Source organism: Trifolium pratense, linkage group LG2 (genome assembly GCF_020283565.1).
Source record: "Trifolium pratense cultivar HEN17-A07 linkage group LG2, ARS_RC_1.1, whole genome shotgun sequence".
NCBI lineage: Eukaryota > Viridiplantae > Streptophyta > Magnoliopsida > Fabales > Fabaceae > Trifolium > Trifolium pratense.
Genome location: NC_060060.1, coordinates 6,957,412 through 6,972,958, shown reverse-complemented (window position 1 = coordinate 6,972,958; position 15,547 = coordinate 6,957,412). Strand labels below are relative to the sequence as shown.

Genomic DNA, 15,547 nt, shown 5'->3' with positions numbered 1-15,547 from the left:
TAATATACCTGTTTTAATTTTTCTTACTGACTCAATAGATGAAAGAACGCTATAAGCCCAGCATGTTCCTAACACATGATAAACAAATAAATAAATAATAATTTAAAGTTATATAACCAAATCAATGTAAACAAATAAATAAATAAATAATTTAAAGTATATAAAAAAAATCATTTTTTAAATTCATACGGCAACCGCATTGATTGTCGATCTCTGTCATTGTGTCTGATCTCCGCCAATCAACTTCTGCTTGTAAAGTTTCAACATCGATGTCAGCAAATTGAGGTACTGTGCTGAACATCCTTCCCACCTACAAAGTACACATATATATACGGTCTGAACATCAATGCAATGAAATGCAAGACAATGTGGATAAAAGTTTCAATTTTAACAACATTTTATTTTATTAAGATATAGTTAGGAACAAGAATTAAATGTTTGATTAAAAGTAAAACTTTAAAATGTGTTGTAGAAAAAAAAAAGTACCTGCAGCAATAGTGGAATGTGTTGTTTGGACCAAAACTGGTTACGGGTGGTACTGGGGCCTCGGTGCACTTGCTGAAAATTCTTCAAAAACGATGCACTTCGATCAGGAAGTTGGTAAATAGTTAATTTAAAAAAATTGAGAAAAAGAAAGCATGAATAAATACTGTACAAATATCGTTGAAGAAGATACGAAGAATGTATATTTTTAAAAATAAAAGGTTGGTTTTGGAAGTTAAAAAGTGTGGGAAAAAAAAACACCAAGGGTATTATGGGATTTTTTAAAAAAGGCTCCACTTAATGGTGTTTTGCCTTTATTTATTAGTTTATTAGTATAGATAAAAGAATGAATATAAAAGGTTAGTTTTGGAAGTTAAAAAGTGTGGAGAAAAAAAAAAAACACCAAGGGCATTATGGGATTTTTAAAAAAGACTACACCAAAATGGTGTTTTGCCTTTATTTATTAGTATAGAAGTTTAACCAAACACACCTTAGAATAAAATGGCCACAATTATTTTCTTGTAACAAACATAGGTATTTTTATTCCTACCCTAGATTCCCGAGAATAAATTTTTGGTCTCCGAAACAAACACCTCTGAGGGCCTAAACATAATAATTTATGCTAATAAATAAAGGGAAAATTTAATAGTTGAAAATTTAACTTTTTTTAAAATAAACTAATTTTTTTATTAAACTTAGTAGAACAGAAAAAGCACCAAACAAACGGAACAACTATATAATTTTCTACACAACTCAACAACAACAACAACAACAATAATAATAATAATAAAATTTAAACAACCCTATAAAACATTTTGTTTATACAAACTACCCTACTAAACAATAAAAAAATATAATTGAAACAAATTGTATTCATCGAGATCTAAAGAAGTTTGACACAACGAATATAATCTATATCTATACAATATATAAAGGGAAAACTTGAATTTTGGTGTAGCCTTTTTTTAAAAATCCCAAAATACCCTTAAAATGTTTTTTATTTTTAAAATATTAACTTCTATAACTTCTATCTTAATAACTTCAATACTCTTAACTATTATTTTTTTCATACATTTATCTTAAGTAATGTTATTTGTTATTTTTCAGACGTCAACTATTCATAAACAAATAATATATGATGAATTGATAATAATCTTCTACATATGTTAGCAAAATAGAAAAAGCGGACATATTTTCATACAGTTTAGTAGAATTATAGAAAAAGTGAATCACGCAGACAAAAAAGAGCGGACTGACGGGCACGGGAGTGCACGTCTAGACGCTAGTAATTATTATTATTATAATTATAATCGAAATAACATCAAATATATGGTATCACGGTGAATATATCAAGATCGACGCCATTTGAGGGTAGACTGATCTTTTTTCACCACTACTAACAAAATAAAATAAAATAAAATAATAATTAAACAATCATATCCTATAAAACATTAAGAAGCTGGAATTGAAAAATAATAATAACAATAATAATCATATAATATAATAACAATAATAATAACTGTCAAAAAAAAAATAACAATAATAATACATTCATACCTGAGTGGGTGCAAAATACAACCATTGTTTTTTGCATAATAATTTATTATTATGACATGACTAATATTTCTGAAAAATTGAAACAAATCGTATTCGATCTGCAGTAGGTTTGTTGAGATCTGCATAACGAATATGATTTGCTTCAATTTCTGAAAAATAGAGCGTGATGAGCCGATCCACAGATTAAAGAACAAATTTAAACACAAAAGGGGAAAAAGTAGAGTCAGATGTAATATATACTGTTTAAGCAAAAACATGCTAGTATTTTATTTAGGGAGCAGAACAGATATATGGATTTGGTATTTGGTGGATTGATATCGTAAGAGAGAGAGAGAGGGAGAGGTGGAGCGGCCAGACGAAAACAGTATACTTTGTGATTTGACTTTTACTTTTAGGTTTAGTACAGATATGAGTTTTGTTGTTTGCCAACCGGCCGGGTCGGGTCCAAAACACCACCGAGTCCAAATCTAGGAAAATATGTGCTAATTAAAATATTTAAAATGTTCCAAGATTATACTTATGCAATTAATTGGTCTGCAAATCAATATCTCCCTTATTATTGGGCTGAATTGTTACTATTGTCATTTATGTACGTTTAAAAATGTTTCATCAGATTAGCGAGTGAGTGCCCTTACCAATCATTGGTACATTTATATAAATGAGCTCCAAGCAAACTTCAGGTTGCCACTCGAATTCTTCCTTGCAAATGGAGCCAATAAATTTTGATGACTTTACAAGTCATCTTAAATAGCCACAAATCAACGGCAAACCAATATATAATAATAAAAAAAACTCTAATAATAAATCAATGCAAGGATAATTTAATACTCAATTGTCTTAATAATTCCTCAAAATAGAAAGGTCAAGTTGATTTCATCTTGCAAAAATCCCAGAAGTAATAGGTAGTATCACAATTACAAAAATTTGGCTAATAGAAATCACAAAAGAAATTAAAGGATATGATATTTCAATTGATATTTGAAAATTTGTCAAATCAACTAGTTTTATTTTTAAAACAAATCATTTAATTTCAAATGAATCAATCATAATACTTCCTTAATCGATAATGTACTAAATTGAAAACAATAAAAGAAAGAAATAAAAGGCATTCAATTGTTTTCAATGAGATTGATTGACCAAATTAACATATGAATGACTTTTTTTTGACGGTACATATGAATGACATATGCATGTATTAGTATTGTACTAAATTATTGAATTCTTCTAGAATTCGCATGGAATAATCTTGAGTTCTTCATGAACTACTCTTTTGAATTCTTCAGGAATTCATAGAGAATAATATGAGTTCTTCAGGAACTATGTAATAAATCACTATCAATTTACAATCCTTCAAGGATGTAGGAATATTGAATTCATCTAGAATTCATTGAAGAGAAAAAGAACTTGTTTTATTAGTTCTTCAGGAACTATATAACACATAAAAGTATTTTGATGTGCAATCCATTAGGGATGCATGGTGATAAATGGTGATATTTCGTAAGTTCTTCAGGAACAAAATTAATTTTTTTCTAAGTTCTTCGGGAACTAAGATTATGAATTCTTCGAGAATTCATGTATTAAATGTCTAAGTTCTTCAGGAACTAAGAATAGGTTCTTTAGGAACCAAGATTATGAATTCTTCGGGAATTCATGTATTAACTTTCTAGGTTCTTCAGGAACCAAGATTATGAATTCTTAAACATGTTTATGTTCTTTTGGATGATCGAAGTGTCGATGTTTCACCATACAGGTGTCGGTCACGAAGCATAATGATGCTTCACCAGACTATTGTCGGTCACGAAACTCAAACAATATCAAACATCCAAAATATATATTATAAATAAATAAATAATTGATCAACATTTTATGTAATATTAATGATCAAAGTGTTATGCTTCACCATACAAATGTCGGATATCACGAAGCGTAAACAACATTGAATCAATTAAATACATAAAGAAATGATGCTTATTTATTTATTTAATTTTAATTATTATTATTTGATCTTTATAAGTATACAAGGTTCAAACGATTCATAATCATATAATAATCAAAACTAAAAATAGAATAAGAGTTGCGTACCTCAGTTGGTAAGCTCGTGCTGATAACGTGTTATGAAATATAAACAAGAGTAATAATATATAAGTATAGAGGGGAGAAGAAGAGAAGAGAGAAAGAATAGAGATTGTATTATTCTCATCAAGGTGTGTGTTTACATGACAATACAAGTCCTATTTATAGGACAATATAATGGGCCAGTGGAATGGGCCAATGCTTAATGGACATCCACCAAATTATTCATAACAAATCCAAATTTTGTTTTCAGGGCAACAAAATCTCTTGGTATTCAATTGAGATTTCTTAACCTTTTTAAAATGTCCATTGGTATTCAAAAGTCTACGGAGGATTTAGATGATTTTTCTGATGTGATGGATTTTGAAAGACTTTTTAAGTCAAAACACACATAAAACTCTCATCTAATAATCTCACTCAAACCCTCAAGACTTTCATGATTTTCCAAAACTTTTTTTCTTGTAACCCACCGGACTATTATCATGTTCTTTCTGACTGCTTGAATCGATTTTTTTATATCTGGCCTTTTCAAAATATTGTTCATCGTTATTTTATAGTATGCCACAGGAACAACAACAATAATCGTTTTTTTTTTTGACAAGAACAACAATAATCGTTATGTACAATATATATGTACGATACATAAAATCATCATATATTCACATGATTGAAAAATATGATTCATAGAATCGTTATATACAGCAAACAGGTTTTCCTTTTTTTTTTTCCGGTTCTTTTGTATATGTTTTATCTAGGGACAAATCTGGATTGCCTAATTTTAGAGTTTGTTTCTCTCTATTTGGTTATATACTAGGGTGATACCCGTGCGTAAATTTTATGGATAGCTAGGTTATTGCAAAGAAAGAAACAATTGCTAAATAGCACGACAATAACAAATACATAATGTTTAAATTAAGTTATTTAAATTCCATAATCTTGTATTATTCAGAAAAATAATGCTCTTGCAAGGAAAAAAAAATAAACACTAAATAGTATGATTATAACAAAACAACCATTATAATAAGCAGTTAAATTAACCAGGTTTAGTCACGGGATATTCCAGAACACAACCACAACAAAATACTTTCCAGAACATGACAAGGTTTTTTAACTTAAGACATACATTCAAGTATCTACATTTAGGAGACAAATCCGGCCCTAAATTGTCACCAGTATAAATACAAACAAACACCGTCATATTTTAAAAACGCGAGCGAGCAAAAGATGGACGAGACAAGATATTAAACTTAAAACAAAGAGCATCTCCGGCGCAAAATTCATTTTCTTCACAAAACTCAGTCCAGCCTAGACCCAAGGCAGTTTAAGTAATTATACAACTCAAGTTATTCACTAGATGGTGGAATGGTTAAAATCTTTAGATAATTTTAATCTTTTCATGTAACCTGAGCAACAGTTTAATCAAACCAAACTACAATTGAATTTCAAAAGCATGTGTGGGATATAAACTTACAATGAAAACATTATTCCTACATAGTTTAACAAAGAAAAATGACAAGAATCCCAATTTATTTTGAAATGACTCATAAGGAGCTGAATATATATGATTTTGGTGTACATCTCTTAGCTTGGTTATTGTGCGTTTTATGATACTTCATTCACAAAATCATTGGCTCTCTTACTAAAAACATGTAATGCTAAACACCTACACAAAAATAACTCGGTAGAAAAACTTAGAAATGAAGCTTCTTGGTGTTGCAAAAAGAAACTTAAATTGACTTTATAAGTAATAACATGGGGTGATAGAACTCTCACAAATATTAAGTGATAACCTCATATAAGTAGTAGGCCTTATACTTAGGTAGAGTTACACCTAGCAGCACAAGGTATGCCACAGGAAGGAAAAAATTATATCAGTACAACGTTCCTTCATGCTAATAACATGATGAATAATATCAAAAAACCAATGTTAACACTCATGCAATTCCATCATCACCATGTTAACACAAAACTCATTTCATTGCCACAAAAAAACCAACAAAAAACCAATATCAAGATCAATCTCTCAGCTTTCAATCTCAGTAAGTGGTTAATCATGATTTGAATCAATCTCCACACGTTTTATTATAAAAAGGTTAAAGGAAAGGTCAATCCGATAGAATCAACCATCAAAATTGTATAAGGTATGTGACATATAGCCACCATCAAAATTATATAAGGTATCTGATTTTTGCTTAACCTGAAAAGATGTTGAAAGTTGATTGTTAATAAATATTCAAAAAGGGAATACAGGCCAAGAAACTAAAAATAGTTTAAATAAAGTCCTTTATACCTGCACTAAACCTGTGAAAACTTATGACTCTAAACAATGATACAACTTTGATCATTGCTTTACATTCAAGAACAGGCTCTTTGATTTTGGTAGCTCTGGAAAATCTGATCCATCACTTGATTAATCCCTTCTACAAAATTTACAGAAAATATGTCCAAATCAAGCCGATTCCGACACCAATTTGGCTCCGTTAGAACCTGTCACTACAAACACATTTGATAACACATATTACAAAAATGTTTTAAGCAACTCTGGATTACTTCAGTCAGACCAAGCTGACATATTCCTTGGAGGAAGATGACATAATTGATTAGAAATAAAAATATTATGTTTACACATTAAAAGTTTTCAATTGTTTTGTAAAACTAAACATTTAATTTCAGCATCAACAAAACATTTTATTGATTGATCACATGAATCAAATGAATTGATGTTCAAGCTTCAATCTTTTTAAACACTGTACAAAAGACCAAAGATTGTGCAACTAAATTGTCAAAGCTCATATAAAGTGAAGAGACAAAAAAACAAGAAATTGAACAGGTAAACAAGTCAAAGCTGTCTGCATACTTAAATGCAATGTAAGAAAAGGCAAATTTTGCCTCCAAAAGCTTTAAGCACAGAACCTGAAAAGCAAACCAGCCAGCTTTCCATAAAAAGGACCAAACTTGGAAGCAAAGCAAAGAAACCTCGGGAACACCTCTAAACTGCAATAAAATTGCAATCTTAAAAAATAAAACTAATGAAACTAAGAAATAGGAATCCTCACAATCCATCAATAAGGAAATCAATATGGATATAAATAACAATACTTTTTTAGTTCATATTTTAAATATGATTTGGTGAAGTCAAATATAAGTTTCTTAGATGGATACGAACCTAAGAATTAATGATTAGGCACAACCAATTAAATTGTTACAACTTACAACACATTAATATATTAAATAAGTATTTGTTCAGCATCATTAGAGTTATAGTTAAAAAAACATAAAACAATGATAAGATCTAAAACCATTTGAAAAAAAGAAACTTGGCAATACAATACAAATTTGACACAGGCAGGACAGGTTTTTACTTCCCATCACCCTGATAAGAGACAAGCATGAAATCATGTTCTTCTCCTGTTGAGCATAGTAATATGTGGGTAGTTTGAGCATTGTTTTCAGCTATGGATGCAAATGCACACCCCAATTAGTGACAGGGTCAGAAGCAATGTACAACATGAACATATAGATGTTTTCAATAAGCAAAACAAATTCATTAATGTCAAATAAATACACTTCAGGTGTTAACAACATCATTGAGACGGTCCCATAGTGTATCGGTTCACATACTCAGCCTAAGAAACAAACCAACCAAATCAAGCAATCATATTGTAAGAGAATTCTTATTCTTAATATAACACACAAAGTTTGTAAGAGACATTATTCTTAATATTAATTGAATTATGAATTTGTGTATATATATCCACATTTTTGTTCCAAACATTTTACTGCATATAGCAGTAGTGTACTTTTCTACATATGGCAGTGATGGCTAGTTAATATTAAATACAAGACGTGCTATCACTTGCCCAAATTCCAAAAATGACACAAAAATTTATCACTGCACTGGCATAGTGTGGGCATAACACATTAAGGTTAACTTCCAACTATGATCTTGATCAACCCAAGCAAAGAACAACACTTTTCTTCACAAGAAAATGAGAAAATATGTTGACTCATAAGAACCTACAAAGCAGACACAAACATAAAATCCTTTTGAAAACCTTTGAAGTTAGTAGTTACCTCAAATAATATTAGAAGGGTCACAAGCTACACAAGAAACAGGAAATCGACCTATCCATGTAAAAGTGTGTTTGAATCCCAAGCTACACAAAAACTAACACAGATCATTATGCACACAAACATATACGAAAATTAAATATATCGTGTGAAAAATCCACTTAAGGATGAGTAACCCACAGTGTATCAAGGTTCACATACTCAGCCTAAGAAACAAACCAACCAAATCAGGAAAAAATCAACAAAAGGTTTTATACAAAAAACCACATTACATCATTTTCTTCAAATTGGTCAGGACTATCCAATCAAAAAAAAAATTGGTCTGGACTATATCAACTTCAAATCAGATTAAAAAAAAAAAATACCATGTTGAATATTGAACCAAGGAAAAACAGGACCTGAAAATAAAGGAAAAAATGCAGTGGCCAGGAACTTTGCAGAAACACAATTTATGAAAAATAAAAACCCAGTGCAAAAAGGGTTAGAAATATCTAAAACGAAAATGAACAATAGCACAATGAATACCTTTCCACACCTATCTCAGCTGTAAGATAAAAAAATAATAAAGAAGTGAAGCAAACACCTCCAAAATCCTATATACATTTTTGCCATTGCATCACCTCTAGTGATCCACTAGAGCTGCTTGAGTTGCATTAATTTTGGAGTCGCAAAACTTGGGCTGTTATGAGGTATTTATAAACTATCAACAATGGAGATATAAGGGGAAAAAACCAATAAGTTACATAGTGATTCACATAGTTCTATTGTAACTATCACAAGGTTCCTCATGGACATTTTATCAGACACCTACAGTGCATTTTATTTCAATTGCTATAAAATTGTTTGCTTAAATCAATTAAACAGCATAAATGTAGAGACTTTCACTCAAACCTGAGGATCTGTTCAGAGAATTGTTTGCAAGAGGAAGATGTAGTCAGGTGTGCACCCAACCTATAGCACCTGCATCAAAGTCAATCAATATTCTTTAATCAGTAAACAAGCACCTGCTTAGAGTAGACCAGAATCTTGTCAAACTCCCTCCTCTCAGCAAAAGCAACAACAACTTTTGGAGTAACAAGATAAACTGATATAAAATAAGCTAAAATTAGTAGAAAAACAATCGAAAAACAAGATAAAGCTCAAAATAAAACAAGCATGTTGAATATTTTGAATAAAATTAGGATAATATTGGATTGCAAAATTAAGATAGTAGCTACATGCGCTATAATATATTTAGTGAAATTTCTTACTTATTGTAATATCATTCAAGGGTATTAAGGATAGTAAGTAAGAACTATAGCATTTCAATGTACGGTTTTTATGTCACAACATTTTAATAGTGACAGAGTATTTGAAATATAAGTATATAAAATTAAAGTACATTGAGTAATAACGAATATTATATTAACAACAACACACCGATAGGGTATAATTGTTGTCAGTATACTTTGCATAATTGTATCCACGATAGGTGAGATTACAATTATACAAATCATTAATGTTTATGCTTAAAAAGAATATGATAAAATAATATCATGCATAAACAATCTATTTAATTTACTCAATTTTAGTCATATTCAAGTAATAGAAAAAATGCTTAAAAGTATTTTAAATTAGCACATCATAAATATGACTTTAGAATTTATATACGAAAGAATATGATAGCAAGAGTTATTATTTAAAATAAAAGTGTGTAAAATAGCTTTGTATTTTATCCAGAATAGAACTCTTAGACTAAGGTTTTAAATACTCCCACTATAACTTAAATATAAATTGAAAATAGAGTATTATAGTAAGAAAACAATATATATACAATCATTATAGAGTTCTATTTAAAATTTCCTGAAAAAGGATTCCACTTTTATATTTATATAATTGCACAATAAGAGAAGAAGAAATAAATTTCTTCATATATGCAATAACCAGTAATGGGTCACAAGAAAATTATATAACCACATATATATAGAAAATTTTGCACTAGCAAATAAGTATCCCACTGTTAAATATTACATATCATAATATTTGTATATTAGTGATCACTAAAGAAAATTCCACTCATTCTTGTTTATATATGTGGGATCAGTGGGAGTGTGTACATAATATTATATACTATGAGCTCAAATAAAAATTTCACTCTTGTTCATATATGTGAGATCAATGAAAATATGTACACAATGATATAAACACAAAACTTAAAGTTATAATCTCACTCTTGCCATATACTTTTGCGCGCTTAATAAAATATGGCATATCTTAAGAGACTTTAAATTTCAGTCTCATTCTACTATACTGAGATATATATCAACTCTTTAATCTCGGTAAGCATCATAATTAGATGCTTAAGTCAATTTGTTGGAAAATGCACAATTATCTCTTAGCATGCAAATATATTGTGCTTCTCCTTTACCAACACTACACATTCTATAAGGTCATAAATAGTAAGTACTACGTATAATATCAATACTCCTATCGAGTATGATATTGTGTTCTTAAAGTACTTATGAATTGCATAATCATAATTTGTTCATTATTGACATTCTTGTGGCCACATTAATCCATGTCTTATTTTCTTTAAACTAAGTGGTTGTGTTAATCCAATTGGAGATTCTCCGGTCTCCTATTTCTTTATGGATTTTCATAGTCACAATTTTTTTTTTGCTAAAATTTGGATTAATTGAATGTCAAACGTTGTAGAACATTTAATGATTTCGACTAAAAGTAATTATTCTCTTAATAGGCTATCCCTATAAGTTAGTAATTACTTGACCTATGTGGATATTCTATGACTTTTATAAAATCAAAAACTCATTGGCAGAACCACTAACGACAGACTTATATATATTTGATTAAGTCTTCTATATTTTGGGTTAGTGGGAGTTTGTTGTAGCATTTTAGATGCATGGACCATTATTGGATTACAAATTCTTAATGTTATAATGTTAATCCATATTTATCATTCTATGTGAAATTTAAGGTTTAGCATGTATGATTTTGTTTGCCCTATCGGATTCAATTTCTGCATTGTTTAAATCTTATGTTTCTTATACTATTTTAAAGACAAGTTTTATTATTAATATATGATATACTTCTATCACTATTCTTATGTTATATTTTAAAGACTAATTAAAGTAATCCAAATGGGAGATTGTTGAATATTTTGGATCTACTTTAATTATTTATTTAAAATATAATTAAAAGTGTATAATATCAAATACAATTACTTGTCATGTTTAATATAAGGCTTAATGTGAACGGGCCGTGATGGGTTGGGCCGTTCTTTCTAGTCAGCCTATTGAGAGGTCCCTGCCTCCACTGATGAGTATATATTCTAGCCATCTCATTAAGCTGGACACACTGGAAACACAACACGCACAAAGATTCATCAGTGAGAGGTAGAAGCACCGTCTCAACTCTCTCACTCTCTCAGATTCAATTAACATGAGGATTGATCCGCTGCCATTCCAGGTACACCGTTCCCATATATTCTCTAATATGATAATATGCTATAACTTGTATCTATTGATCTTAAGGTTATTATTTATAAATTCTTTCAAAGCAAGCCCAACCCCAATTAAAAACCAAAACATCAAAACAAATCTACAAAAAACAAGAACAAGCTCAAATTAAATGCAAAACGAAAATGGAACAAGGAACAAACAAAAAGAGGGGAGAGTGAGAGATGTGGAAACAACAAGAAACCAACCCACATATATAGCCAAAACGAGGACGAACGACGACAAAGGAAATGGAAAAGGAAGACGAAAAAGCCTGCCGGACCAAAAGGTGAAAAGGAGCCGAGCAAAAGTCTGGCGGCCGGAAAGGCAAAAAGGGAAGCGAAGGGAAAAGCCGTTACAGTGGCCGCAACAGTGCGTGATGGCCTTAGAGCTTTCTACAGTGACAAAAATGTTCCATTCGCTTGTAAGAAGTATAGATAGATTTTGCGGTGGTTTGCTTTTTGCAATCATCTTTTGGTTTAAAAAAAAAAGTTTATGTATATATGAACTTTTTTCTAAAATCGTTTTATGTGAATTTTTTTTTTTTGCAATCGTTTTTGCAACAAGTTTTTACCAAATGATAATTGATTCATATTATTATTGTTGTTTTGTTTTTGAAATCGTTTTATGTACATATTCATAATAAATGGAATTTTTTTAGAAGATTTTGAAGGCTTCGAATCCATTAGCACTTGATTTGCAAAAAATGTTGTTCCAATAAATTTCTAGCGAAACCTATTGACAAGTCTCATCTTCAATGTTACCAAATTATGAAATTTGTTGTTCAAAACAAAAGACAGGAGTACAAGTTCATACGTGGATAAATGATACTCGAACATGAAGATATAATAACTATGATATTTTTTTAGTCAATAATAACATTGTTATAAAAAAAATTTATCGTTTAACCAATCGTTTGTTGGTTCAGTGGTGATTGGCGCTGAACTTGGTAGGGAGGACCACGGTTCGATCCCCACAACTGCGATTGGAAGTGGCCTGAAACCACTTGATGTCAGAACTGACCCCCGAATCAGATTAAATTGGTGGTGAAAAAACCAAAAACAAAATAATTCTATCATTTTTATTTTCTTTATCCTAACATTATATTTTAGGCTTAAATGCAGTTTTGCCCCCCCTGTTTTGATTAAATCGGAATTTTACCCCCCCTGTTTTAAAACGCGGACTTTTACCCCTCCTGTTTTATAATTTGTTGGATTTTGCCCCCCCTAAAATTCTGCTTTCGAGTTACAACTTTAAAGCTTCGCACACAACTCAATTTTGATCAATAATTTACCAAAAGGATACCGAAATGACCGTAATCGAGTTATCTTTCCACATAATCAAACCCCACTGAATTTGGAGTTACAAAGAGAGATTAATTACCGTTTTAGTGAAGGTATGTCCCCCAAAATTCTGCAAAAAATCTGATTTCGAGTCACAACTTCAAAGTTTCGCACACAACTCAATTTTGATCAATAATTTACCAAAAGGATACCGAAATGACCGTAATCGAGTTATCTTTCCACATAATCAAACCCCACTGAATTTGGAGTTACAAAGAGAGATTAATTACCGTTTTAGTGAAGGTATGTCCCCCAAAATTCTGCAAAAAATCTGCTTTCGAGTCACAACTTCAAAGCTTCGCATACAACTCAATTTGGATCCATAATTCACCAAAAGGCTACCGAAATGACCGTAATCGAGTTAGCTTTCCACAGAATCAAACCCCACTAAATTTGGAGTTACAGAGAGAGATTAATTACCGTTTTAGTGAAGGTCTGTCCAATTACTAATTCTGCAGAAATCTACTTGTGATCTTCAAATTCAACATTGTCTACCGAACACATCGTAACTCCAAATTCGACGAAATTGAAATTCCAACAAGGGTAATTTCGTTAGATTTCCATACATGTAAATAGTATTAAAAAATGAGCTACAGGGTGAGAGGAATGACGAGAATACCAGTGGTAGTTTCATACGATAATTAATTTGAACAGACCTTCACTAAAACAGTAATTAATCTCTCTCTGTAACTCCAAATTTAGTGGAGTTTGATTCTGTGGAAAACTAACTCGATTGCGGTCGTTTCGGTACCAGTTTGGTGAATTATTGATCCAAATTGAGTTCTGTGCATAGCTTTGAACTTGAGGCTCAGAAGCAGATTTTATGCAAAATTTTGGTGGGGGGGCAAAATCCAACAAATTATAAAATAGGGGGGGTAAAATTCCGCATTTTAAAATAGGGGGGGTAAAATTCCGCATTTTTCAAAATAGGGGGGGTAAAACTGCATTTAAGCCTATATTTTATTATTACCATTCTTTTCGTTCACTTTTTTAACTTTTTTGTTTAAAATGTATTAAATTTATTGAAATTTTAAAAATTCGTAAAGTATTTTGAAATTTTGAAAAATTCGTTAAAATTTTGTGTTAAGAATCCTTATCGTAAAAAATCTTTTAAAAAAGAATCTTTTGAAATATCATAAAATCAATACAATCCCACACAATCCTTTAAAATCTTCAAGACTTTTTTTTATGAAAATAGTCTTTCAAAATCTCAATCCAATACACCCCCTAAACTCAGAATCTCCAACTCATTTAACTCATAAGCTCAAATTAGTTGAATTATCCAAGAGCATGTTTAGGATTTGGCAAATATTTTCGTTTGTTTTCGCACCCCCCGACACACTCAGGCACCCCCTGATAATCCCATCAATATCATACCCCTCTCGCCTCGTGTGGGGCGCGTGTGTTAATTTGCATTTTTACTAAAAACACTTCTCGCCACACATTTGGCGAGGAAATGGACGGTGCTCGATCGCCAGGTACTAGGCGAACCGGTCTGAGATACAAAAAACCCCCCATTTTCAGTCAAACGTTGTGCCACGCGGCACAACGTGATTGGCTACGATTTCGGCTGGGGATTTCTCGCCAGGTACCTGGCGAACCGGACTGAGGTAAAAAAAACCCCCCATTTCTGTCAAACGTTGTGCCACGTGGCACAACGTTATTGGACATGATTTCGGTTGGGGGTTGCTCGCCAGGTACCGGGCGAACCTGTCGGTGGTAAAAAAAAACACCCTATTTTCAGTCAAAACGTTGTGCCACGTGGCACAACGTGATTGGTCACGATGTTGGCTGTGACAAGGCAGCAACCAATAGGAGGGGAGGAGAGGTTCTATAAATGGGGGGGACCATTGTGAAAAAAATTTCACAGAAACTCTTCTTCATCTTCTTTCCTTTCTTCATTCTTCTATAATTTTTTTTTACTTGATATAGTTTTAGTTTTAATTTTAGTTGTGTAGTAACGGCCGCAAACTCCGTCGTCGGCTAATCATAACATTTTTATCGGTGTTTTTTTCACTAATTAAAAATGTTATATTAGTCGACGATGGACTTTTTGTGTCCAAATTAAAAATGTTATGATTAGTCGAAACGGGTACTACCATACTTACAGTAGGATCTTCCGGTGGTGGCTTTACGTTCCACGATAAAATTTGTGGTTTGTACAACCTAAATTTTGGAATTGACCAAGTGCCTTGTAAGGGGTATAAGCCCATAAAAAAGTACTCACAAGCTTGATACTGGAGCTTCGCCGTTGGGACTTTAGCGGACGTTCTAAAGCGTTGAGGCTGGAACCGGAAAAACAAGGTGGGAGGTACTATTAAATTTGTTTCCTGTCACGCAGGCAAATCCTAGAGGGAAAATGCGTAGGAGGAAACAATATATGTCAAGAGTTCCCGCTCGGGGAAAAATACAACCCGGGGAAATCTTAATTTATTTTTTTTGTGACATGCCTGGTAACGGCTCGGGTGCAAATAAGACCCGGGAAAATATTTTTTTTTTTTTTTTGTGATATGCCGGTTTCAATAC

General features: G+C 31.4%; 2 long non-coding RNA genes across 3 annotated transcripts; both read right to left on the bottom strand.

Moving 5' to 3' along the window:
- Nucleotides 1-8: 8 nt before the first annotated feature.
- On the bottom strand, nucleotides 9-2,438 carry LOC123906693. Its single transcript, XR_006808969.1, has 3 exons — nucleotides 2,041-2,438; nucleotides 487-567; nucleotides 9-310 (listed from the first exon to the last, which is right to left on the bottom strand). It is a non-coding gene; the product is annotated as an uncharacterized LOC123906693 (long non-coding RNA).
- A 2,696-nt stretch (nucleotides 2,439-5,134) lies between these two features.
- LOC123906692 lies at nucleotides 5,135-12,395 on the bottom strand. Of its 2 annotated transcripts, XR_006808968.1 has the most exons (5): nucleotides 11,888-12,395; nucleotides 9,076-9,144; nucleotides 8,188-8,270; nucleotides 6,404-7,026; nucleotides 5,695-6,310 (listed from the first exon to the last, which is right to left on the bottom strand). It is a non-coding gene; the product is annotated as an uncharacterized LOC123906692 (long non-coding RNA). The 2 variants fall into 2 exon arrangements; XR_006808967.1 differs by lacking the exons at nucleotides 9,076-9,144; nucleotides 11,888-12,395 and having other exon boundaries at nucleotides 5,135-6,310; nucleotides 8,188-9,063.
- Nucleotides 12,396-15,547: the final 3,152 nt, after the last annotated feature.